The sequence below is a fragment of the Podarcis raffonei genome, chromosome 2 (assembly GCF_027172205.1).
Source record: "Podarcis raffonei isolate rPodRaf1 chromosome 2, rPodRaf1.pri, whole genome shotgun sequence".
Taxonomy (NCBI): domain Eukaryota; kingdom Metazoa; phylum Chordata; class Lepidosauria; order Squamata; family Lacertidae; genus Podarcis; species Podarcis raffonei.
The window spans coordinates 18,415,053-18,426,896 of NC_070603.1; positions in this window are offsets into that span (position 1 = coordinate 18,415,053).

Genomic DNA, 11,844 nt, shown 5'->3' on the forward strand with positions numbered 1-11,844 from the left:
TCCACAGTTCATTTTGCATAACATAAATCCCTGCATATTTTAAATAAACCAAGCCATTCAGTATTCCATTACTACATCCATCAAAACTTATTTATACTTTTGAATTTATCTTAATGCTGCCAACGTTTTCAGGTGTACACAATTTCCCCCCATATGTTCAATAAACATTTCCCAATCTTCTTTAAACGAATGTTTACTTACTCTTTAAGTTAGATTCGTAAGCTGCACATATTCCATCAGTTTAAGTTGCCATTCTTCTTTGGCTTGGACCTCGCTCGTTTCCCATTTTGGGGCTAACAAAATGTGAAACATATCATATTTATATGCTGCTTTGGTGCTTAAGGCAGCAAATGATAGGTATTTGGCCTCCCTGGTTTTCTTTTCACAACAACCTTGGAAGGTAGGTTGGGTTGAGAGATTAGAAGCTATGCTAAGCTTCATAGCTGAGTTGGGATTTATACCCAAGTGTCCCTACACTTAGTTTCTCCCTGTCTCACATACATATTTTCAAGGTTAAAAATAATTTTGGAGGAGGGGCAAAATGTTAGGTACTCGCTACCACATCTCCCATGTGGTAGACCCATCTCAATTTAGTGGGGATGGGCATGGCGTCTTTTTTCTAAGAGTCCAAACCATTGAGAGCTCCAAAAGTGGAGCTTTTTTCTTCTTTTTTTAGTTAGTAGCAGTTAATATTTTATTTTTAGGGTTTTTTTTAAAAAAAAACACATTTATTTGGTTTTTCAAATTAAAATTTTACAGAGATAATTTCAAACATAAATCATAAAAACAAGATTCCAAGGAATCTCCTGGATTTCCCTCCTCTCCTTTATGGGTCCGATTGTTAATCATTTCCTCCTGCATCTTTTATGATAATCCTAAACTTATACATCTCCATTATGTCCAGAATTCAACCTTAAACTACAAGTGTTATTCCAACCCTACTAATGATTTTAACTGTTTAAGATAAGTTATAAATTTTCCACATTCCTTCTTAACATTTTGGTCTTCCTGATTTCTGATTCTTCCTGTCATTTTTGCCATTTTGGCATAATCCATCAACTTCATCTGCCATTCTTCTCTGGTAGGGACTTTATCTTCTTTCCATCTCTGGGCCATTAACATCCATGCAGCCGTGGTTGCATACATAAACAGTCTTTTCTGCTCCTTTGCGATTTTGGCACCTAGAATTCCTAAAAGGAAGGTTTCAGACCCAAAAGTGGACTTTTTGCATCATGTTTCATTTAAACCAATATCACCAGTAGGCAAAAGCTAAAACGGGAGTGTTGTTAAGCCATAATACATGATAAAGTAATTCCTCTTTCCCTTTACATATGCTACAGTTTTGTACTGAGCTTAAATTAATTTCAACGAAACAAAGAATGTGCTCTCTATCGATACCATAGCATGGCATAACCTGATTTCAAATTAATTACTTTTTTCATAGAGCACTGAGTGCTGCAGGGCAGTGTTCTCTGAAATTCCACATTATTAAGAGGGAATGCTGTTATTTCCCCTGGTAAATGTTAGCTGTTCTCATTATATATCGAATTCTCCCACTTAAAAAACTGTACTCAGAGCATCTTAAAAAAAGAAAGAATGAAAACGATTTAGGAGATATTTGCAGTTGTCTGCTGGTAGAACATCTGCCATTTCATAACAGACTTTGAAGCGTTCTCTTTTGAAATTGTTCACCTTCGATTTTATCCCTCTTCTTGCCTTTAATGTTCCTTGGGCTGTGTTCACAGAAACAAGCTCCTTGAAAGATTTCCCTGTTGTTTATGCTTTGTGTTTCAGAGCCCATCTCCTGACGGTGGGTGTCTTAAAAGCACCCCCCACCCAGCAACAAGCCGTGGGGGTAACACTAGATAAGAATATGATTTCAAGTGGAGAATGAGATATTCTACACAAGGAATTTCATTTGCAGTAGGGAAATCCCATGTGATAAGAACACAGAGGCTTCCCCACATCTCTTCAATTTATAAAAGAGATCTGGTAGCATGGTATTATCCTCAAAACAAACTACAGTCTTAACATGCCAACTGCCCAGAGTGTTTCAGTAAGTCTCTAAAATAGATGTGTATTGTACATAATTGAGGCTACAATTGTATACACCAAGGATGGGGAACATGTGGCCCTCTGGATATTATTGGACTCCAACTTCCATCAGCTCCAGCTAGTAGGACCAGTGTTAAAGGTGATGGTGTAGTGGTTAAGAGTGGTAGACTCGTAATCTGGGGAACCGGGTTTGTATCTCCGCTCCTCCACATGCAGCTGCTGGGTGACCTTGGGCTAGTCACACTTCTCTGAATTCTCTGAGCCTCACTCACCTCACAGAGTGTTTGTTGTGGGGGAGGAAGGGAAAGGAGATTTTTAGCCGCTTGGAGACTCCTTAGGGTAGTGATAAAGTGGGATATCAAATCCAAACTCTTCTTCTTCTTCAGCAACACCCAAGAGGGCCACAACTATCTGGAAGTCTCATTAAATTTCCTGGAACTTCTGAGTAGATGGGCACAGGACTGCACCGTGCAACAAAGAGAGTTTGTTTTTGTCCTGAGAAAGATTGTATGTTCTTGTATGCAAATATAATCAATTAGAATTCATCTGAAATTTATTTATTCCCATATTGCAGAGGTGGTGCTGAAGCCAAGAGAATGGTGGCTTGCCTGGGGCCAGGTATCGGATTCACGGCACAGATAAGATTTGAACCTGAAAGTTCCCGGTTCCCGGCTCAGTTTACTCGCCATTATGCCACTCCAGCTCTGATGTGCAGAACTTGATCCTAGTCATGTTTATTTGGAATTAATTCCTCTCGGGGCCAATCAGGGTGGGCTCCCAGGTTAATTGTGCTTTATGGATTCTGTTGCAAGGTGCCTCGGGCTGTGTTCTCATGTTTTGAATGCGAAAAAGATGACTGGTTTCAAAACGAATAAATGAATGTGCCTAGATTGCAGCCTTACAGCCCACTTCTAGACATGTTTAAGGTAGGGTAAGGGGACCCCTGACCATTAGGTCCAGTTGTGACCGACTCTGGGGTTGCGGCGCTCATCTCACTTTATTGGCCGAGGGAGCCTGCGTATAGCTTCCGGGTCATGTGGCCAGCATGACTAAGCCACTTCTGGTGAACCAGAGCAGCGCACGGAAACGCCGTTTACCTTCCCACCGGAGCGGTACCTATTTATCTACTTGCACTTTGACGTGCTTTCGAACTGCTAGGTTGGCAGGAGCAGGGACCGAGCAATGGGAGCTCACGCCGTCGCGGGGATTCGAACCGCCGACCTTCTGATCAGCAAGTCCTAGGTTCTGTGGTTTAACCCACAGCACCACCCGCGTCCCTCTAGACACATTTACTTGAATGCATATCCGTGGGATATTTGTGAATCTTGTTGTTATCCATACTGTGAAACCCAAAATGCCAACCTTTCTCTCAGCCCTACTGGGAAGCAGCGTGAATTCAGTGGGAAGGGCCATGACTCTGTGGAAGAGCAGCTGCTTTGAATGCAGAAGGTCCCAGGTTCATGTTCCCAACATTTCCAATGACCCTCACACCTAATCCAACCACCTTTTTTTTTTTTTTTGCTTTGTACAGAGAAACATAGGACTGGGTTATAATTCAGTTTGAATCAGAGGACTCCAGTTTCAGTGATTCATGAAGTGGGCTGTCAGGGTTAAAATGAGCCCTGAAGTTTCATACTTAAAACATTTCCAAAAAAATTCTGGGAGGAAGATTCTATTGCTGACTGCTTCAAATGTAGATTTCCCACCCCTGATATATTGAAAGTAGAACTTAAACCTATTACAGTGGGACCTTGGTTCTCAAACTTAATCCGTTCCAAAGCCAAAGTGTTCCAAAACCAAGACGTGCTTTCCCATAGAAAGTAATGCATAATGGGTTAATCCGTTCCAGACTTTTAAAAACAACTCCTAAAACAGCAATTTAACATGAGTTTTACTGACGAGACCATTGATCCATAAAATGAAAGCAATAATCAATGTCCTCAACTATAAAATAAATAAGGCAGTATTGTATATGATAAAAAATAAAATTATTATTTTTTCTTACCTGCACAGATGATAGTCATTGTTTGGATGGGGGGCTTTTATCCATTTCCACAGTCACACAATCAATCAATCAATCAATCAATCAGTAGTTGAACTGGGTTCCACACAGTCACAAAAACAAATTGACCAAAAAAGCCTCAAAAACAAAAACACAAAATAAATAGCAAAAACAAAAGCACCAAACTTAATCTGTTCTGGATGTCCATTTGACTTCTGAAATGTTTGAAAACCAAGGCACAGCTTCTGATTGGTGCAGGTGCCCTGGAAACAATAGCTGACAGCCACATCAGACGTTTGACTTCCAAAAAACGTTCAAAAACCAGAACACTTACTTCTAGGTTTTTGTTTTTTGGGAACCAAGGCGTTTGAGCACTGAGACATTTAAGAACCAAGGTACCACTGCAAAGGCTTGGATGATGATTCCTATGATTTCTTTGAAAACACAAGCCCTCTTTGTTTATATATCATTTCTAAACCCACAACCGTCTTTGACTGATTTCAATTACAAAAAAATATAGGAAGAATAGTATCACTCAGATATCAACAGCAGCAGCTATAGGGAGGCAGCACCCAATCTGAATGAAGAATGGTTAGTTTATTTTCAATTTCTTATCTTGTCAATCAAATAGAGCTGACAGAGCAATAATCCTTTGAAGTTATTTTTATTACAATGCCCAGGTTTCTCTCAGAGTACAGAAAAGTGTCAAGTTGAATGAGATGGTTGGTTTCCTCGTATGCAAACATTTGTACCATTGGCTTTGATGGGCAGATAGAGTTGCCATCCATCCAATCTTGTCATGTGATCACCATGTCTGATGTTGCAGCGTTGTGGAACAATACAGCGGGATGCATTGATTCTTCTTTAGATAATGGATGAGAGGGTTTAATTCTTCTTTGAAAGACTGTCCACTACGGATTTTGACACTTTCCCCCTTTTCCATCCAGTCCCTGGAGCATAAAGGTAAAAATATATCTGAGGTAGAATCGTAAGTTCCACCCACAATGTATAACAAGAGTGAGAAAGCTCAGGCGTCAAAAGTAATAATAATACTAATTTTATTACTTATACGCTGCACATCTGACTGGGTTGCTACAGCCGCTCTGGGCAGCTCCCAACAAAATATAAAAACACAGTAAAACATCAGCAATTACAAACTTCCCTGAGCTAGTCAAATGGTTGTTTAGCTGTTTGACATCTGTTTGACAGGGTGGGCACCACTACTGAGAAGGTCCTCTGTCTGGTTCCCCATAGCTTTACTTCTCGCAGTGAGGGAACTGCCAGAAGGCCCTCAGAGCTGGATCTCAATGTCTGAGCTGAACGATGGGGATGGAGATGTTCCTTCAGGTATACAAGGATGAGACCTGTTTAGGGCTTTAAAGGTCAATGCCACACTTTGAATTGTGCTTGGAAACATACTGGGAGCCCATGTAGATCTTTTAGGACCAGTGTTATATTGTCATGGTAGCTGCTCCCAGTCACCATATTCTGGACTGGTTGTTGTTTCCGAGGTGCAAAAGTGCCCCTCCAGGCCTCTCAATCTGGCCTTTAGAAATCTCCCCACCCCTCATAAGCCTTGCTTGCCCCCCCCCCCGCCCCCAATACTCTTGCGTGGCTGGAATGTGCCCTTAAACTCTAAAAATTCATCTTCCTTCTTTCCTTCCTTCCTCCCTCCTTTCCTTTCCTTTTTGTATTTGTCTTCTTCTTCTTCTTTGAGAAAGTAATAATCACAAATAAATAAGAATAAAAATGTACACCCCACCACTGAGACCATTTCATTGTAACTATCCAACCTCCCAAAATTGTGATGGTTTGACCCCTTTACATTTTAACAGAACAAATTCTACTAACACCTTCCATATCTCCTCAAAATCATTTCTCCTGCATCTTCCCTGTCTTACCTTAATGGCAAATGTTAAAAATTCATTTTGCTTGCCTAGATAGAGTAAAAACAAGTTTACAGCACAGAGGTAGAATTTGCATTTGTTTCTCCACCTATTTTGACTCTGGCCCCATCTGCTACAGTCATGTGACCCTCAAAAGGTAACTCAGAAGTCAGTGCACCCTTTGGGCTGAAGAAAGTTCTCTACCGATGATGTATTTAATTCCTTAGTGCTCTACTACAAATCGCTGTCAATGGCTACTGTCTACAGTGGCTGTCCACAGCTCTCCAGGTTTTAAGCAGGGAGAATCTCCCAGTATTACCTGGAGATGGAGGTGATTGAGCCTGGGTCCTTTTGCAAGCGAAGCAAATGGTCTCCCAGTGAGCTACAGCCATTCCCCATTGACACACACAGTTTTTGTTATGTAAATAGCAGCTGCAGGGAAGCCGGAGCAAATTTAGGGTGGAGGGGGCAGGGGGGCAGAAGGAGTTTTTCACTCCCTGGCCAAGTTTCAAAAGGCATAATAAACCTACCTCTGAAGCTGCTATTTGCACTTGAAGAGAAACGCCCATTGGCAGCAATGGTAGCTTTCCTTGAAACAAGAAGTACCTTTGACTGGGAGTGGCTGCCAGGACCACATAACACCAGCCCTGAGAGATCTGCATTGGCTCCCAGTACATTTCCGAGCACAATTCAAAGTGTTGGTGCTGACCTTTAAAGCCCTAAACAGGCTCGGTCCTGTATACCCGAAGGAGCGTCTCCACCCACATCGTTCAGCCCGGACACTGAGATCCAGCGCCGAGGGCCTTCTGGCGGTTCCCTCATTGCTAGAAGTGAGGCTACAGGGAACCAGACAGAGGGCCTTCTCGTTAGTGGCGCCCGCCCTGTGGAACACCCTCCCTTCAGATGTGAAGGAAATAAGCAGCTATCCTATCTTTAAAAGACATCTGAAGGGAGCCCTGTTTAGGGAAGTTTTTAATACTTAATGCTGTATTGTTTTTAACACTTGATTGGGAGTCGCCCAGAGTGGCTAGGGAAACTCAGCCAGATGGGCAGGGTATAAATAAATAAATAATAATAATAATAATAATAATAATAATAATAATAATAATTGCAGAGAGGTGACCTTGACAGTGAGACAAAGGGTTAAGCATCCTCTCTCCATCACTGCCGTCCTGAGGCTGTTCAGATTCCCCTGCAGCTGCTATTTGCAGGTGGGAATGAGCACCTTAACTTTATCCACCAATTTCACATCACTTCTAGCCTGGCCCTCTGTGTGTCACTCCGATTATTTTCGTCAGCAATTTAGTATGGGGTCCAAGCAACATGTATTAACCCTCCTTGTTTCCCATCCCACCAACCCCACCCCCCAAAACCCAAACCCAACAGCTACATTAAAAAAATAAATAATCTGATGCAGTTTGACAAAAACAATGATTAAGGGTCTGCTTAATTCTTTTGATTTAAAGTGAATTCAGGTGTTTTTAATACCAGTGCCCGTTTGATCGTATTATCATAGTGCAACTTTTAATTTAATTTAGCCAAAAAAACCCAACAAAGCAACTCCCTCCCCAAAAGAACGCCCAACCCTGCCTGACCCATTTATGGATTAAAAGTCATGAATGAGGTTAATGTATAATTAATGAGCTGTGCTGCTTCGCTATGACAGCTCCGAATAATGATGGATGAGGGGGATGTGGGATCCGACGAGCAGTCCAAGGTCAAACCACATGTGGGATTCTTGCTATTGCCTGGCAGTGCTTTCATTCTTGCAGTGTTCCTACTTTAAAGAGCAGCATAGCTATGAAGCGGAAATTACTGAATGGCTGAGCAGGGAGAGGGAGAGAGACAAACCAGGGACAAAGCCCTGTATGGACCATTCTCTAGATGCGATTGGGCTAAAACTTCCATCACCTTTAACTGTTGGCCATGCTGACTGAGGCTGATATATAATGAGTTGAAACAATTGTTAAAAATAACTTTTTCTTTAAAAAACAACAACACACGAAGCTTTTCTTTTAGGAATTCTAGGTGTCAAAATCCCAAGGGAGCAGAAAAGACTATTTATGTATGCGACCACGGCTGCGCGGATGTTATTGGCCCAGAGGTGGAAAGAAGATAAAGTCCCGACCAGAGAAGAATGGCCGATGAAGTTGATGGACTATCAGGGAGACCAAAATTTTAAAAAGAAATGGGGAAAATTTATAACTTATCTTAAAAACCTTTGTAAAAAGCTAAAATTGTTAGTAGGACACTTGTAGTTTAATGGTGAATTTCAGATTTAATGGAGAGGTAAAATATTTGGATTATCATAAAAGAGCCTCTTGGGCTTGCCGATCAGAAGGTTGGTGGTTCAAATCCCCACAACGAATGAGCTCCCGTTGCTCAGTCCCTGCTCCTGTCAACCTAGCAGTTTGAAAGCACGTCCAAGTGCAAGTAGATAAATAGGTACCGCTCCAGCAGGAAGGTAAACAGCATTTCCGTGCGCTGCTCTGGTTCGCCAGAAGCGGCTTAGTCATGCTGGCCACATAATCCTTACTACATACTCACTACATATTTGCTTCGACTCCCCTCCCTCCTGTCTCGTGGTTTCCATAATTCATTATTACTTCATAGCATTTCTACATTATCCCATTACATTTCACGCCTTCCGTAAATCACAATTTTTTAAATAGATATAAAAGGGTACAAATCCTTCGCATTTCAAGTTTCCTTACAACAACCCTGCTAGTGTTGTTAATTGTTTACAATTGTCCAGATATTGTACAAATTTACTCCAGTCTTTTTGGAAAGCTTGATCATGCTGGTTTCGGATTTTCCCAGTCAGCTTTGCCATTGTCCATCATCTTCGCCTGCCACGCTTCTAGTGATGGAATTTCCTGTTGCTTCCATTTTTGGGCTAAAGCGGTACCTATTTTTCTACTTGCACTGGTGTGCTTTCAAACTGCTAGGTTGGCAGTGTGCTTTCGAACTGCTAGGTTGGCAGGAGCTGGGACAGAGCTGGGACACTTGTCGTGGGGATTTGAACCGCCAACCTTCTGATCGGCAAGCCCAAGAGGCTCAGTGGTTTAGACCACAGCACCACCCGCAAAAGATGAAAGCCCGATATAAAAACTACTCAGCCTCTTTACCGCTTCCCACCACCCTACCTGTGATTTTACTAATGCTCGACGTCATGCTTTAAAATCAGTATAAAGCTAAAAATCCCAGCTGCTTCCACCTGAACACAAATTTGATTTGGGCTCTACTTGAAATTTACACATCATGCAGTGTGTTTGTTGATGGAGGCATTTGCTTATTTGAAGAGTGTCATGCTCTAGCCTGCAGCAAAGGCAGGGGTCGAAAAAGAACCCACTGTTTTGTACTCATCTCCTGGGTACGCACTGCCTAGTCCTTCCTCCTCCTTTCTCCCCAGCGTATGCACAATACACTCTCACTTATCCACACTAAAAAGGAATTTGCAATATATGTGCTTGATGTCAGTTTTTAACCAAAACAAATTGTGAACAAAAGGACATTGCCAAATTATTGGAGAAATTATCTTAAGTATAAGGATAATTAGGACAAAGCCATTTTTTATTTCCAAAGGAGGACTATCCTGGATTAGGAGTAATTTGCAAAGGAACTAATGCAAGTCTCTAGCATTGTAAATTTAGAAACTGCTTTAATTCTCGCTTAAGCTGATAAACCACCCCACATGAATCCAATCAGAATGCTACCTGCTGTTGGATATGTGTGTGTGTGCAGGATTGCATCCCTAATAGCTCAAAAGAGAGCAATGGGATCAGATTATAAAATCACGTAATTGCAGGGCTGGAAAAGGCTTCTGCACAGTCCATTTTCTGTACTGAAGTAGAATTTATTACACCTAACTACTTCTGAGAGGCAGGACACGGGTGGCGCTGTGGGTTAAACCACAGAGCCTAGGACTTGCCGATCAGAAGGTCAGCAGTTCAAATACCCGCAATGGGGTGAGCTTCCATTGCTCGGTCCCTGCTCCTGCCAACCTAGCAGTTCAAAAGCATGTGAAGTGCAAGTAGATAAATAGGTACTGCGCTGGCAGGAAGGTAAACGGCATTTCCGTGCACTGCTCTGGTTCGCCAGAAGCGGCTTCGTCATGCTGGCCACATGACCTGGAAGCTGTATGCCAGCTCCCTCAGCCAGCAAAGCGAGATGAGCGCCGCAACCCCAGAGTCAGTCACGAATGGACCTAATGGTCAGGGGTCCCTTTACCCTTACCTTTACTTCTGAGAGGCTCCAGAGAACATTATTTGTTTAAACTTAACCTATTTAGAATAGTATGAACAAAGCAAAAAGGAGAATGGGTTCACTACTGCAAAGCACTGCAAGGCACTTTGGAATACAACCCACATGTTGTACAGCGACATCTCTCTCCCCACATGTGTTGAACCTTTGCAATGAAGAGTGTCAGTCGTGGCCACTCAAAAGGACATCGAATTATTGAATTATTACCTCACAGATCCTGAAAAGGTACAGAAAAAGGCAACAAGAATGATCAATGGCATTTCCCATGTGGGACAAGGTTGTAGCAACTGAGACTTTTTTTTGGTATAATTTTTATTAAATTTTCTGTTTTACATTTTAAAATATTCATTTAAACAGTCATAAAACATCAATGTTTTTGCTTCTTCTCTTTCCATGGTTCATTTTGCATAACCTAAATCCCTGCATATTTTATATAAACTAAACCACTCAGTGTTCCATTATTACATCCATCAAAACTTATTTACACTATTTATCTTAATGCTGCCTACGTTTTCAAATATACACAATTTCCCTCCATATATTCAATAAACATTTTCCAATCTTCTTTAAACGTATCTTCTTCTTGTTCTCTTATTCTATATGTTAGGTCCGCAAGCTGGGCATATTCCATGAGTTTAACTAATCACTGGATTAATAAATGCTAGCCTGAGAAGTTCTCCTTGAATCTGCCTAGGCCTTTCCACTTGTAGTCCATGTCTAGCCAATGTTGTGCAGTCCAGATAGCTTGGACTATGACTCCCATCACCCCTGACTGGGGCTGGCTGGGGATGATGGGAGCTGTTGTCCAACAGCATCCTAAGGTCACCACACTGGCACCATAATATGGATTGACGTTTCAAGTTTCCACTTGAAAGGCAAGTGTAGCTTCACTGTGATCAGAGTAAGGCACCAAGTCCCCAAATTACCTTTCCCTGCTTTCCCATGGTGTCTGTTCCCTGTGTGCTCTGCTGCCTTCCAGCTGCTCTGTTCAAGGTTGATGCAATATTCAGGTTAAATAAACATCAAATGCCCTCCTTGGGAGGCCTCATGTTTTATTTATGGCCATTGTTTTTGTTGGGCTTCCCAGTACGGGGATTTATTTAAAATTTTGTTTTTTTATATATTTTCCCCGTCAGAAACCCCCTGCTGAAGCCACTGCCTTTAAAATAATAAGAATAGTGATATGGCTGTTATCCTAGGTGAGAATTCCCCTCAACCATGGCAGACAGGCGTCCAAGTCTGAAGTGGCAATTCTTCCCACCATCTGTAAACACAGATGTCCCCATCCATTATGGAAGGGCACCAACTGGGATGTAATACACTGTGACTGCCAGACACACTTTGACTTTGTCTTTTGTTGTCATCCTTCCACCTCACACCCCTGCTGTCCCCAGTGACAGCACCCTGCAGACAGAAAAGGTTGATTCAGGTACATTGCTGGACCAGAGGATGGCATATAATGAAACCTGCAGTATCTGATGAGACACGGAGCTGGGAGAGGGAGGAATGCTCCATTGGCTCCCCAGTTATCCTTGCTGCTACCCATCTCCTGAAAGCGAAGGGAAGGGTGTGTTTTGGAGTCAGAGGCTGGCAGGAACAATGTTTGGGGACTGCAATGTTTGAGGAGGATTTTCCATA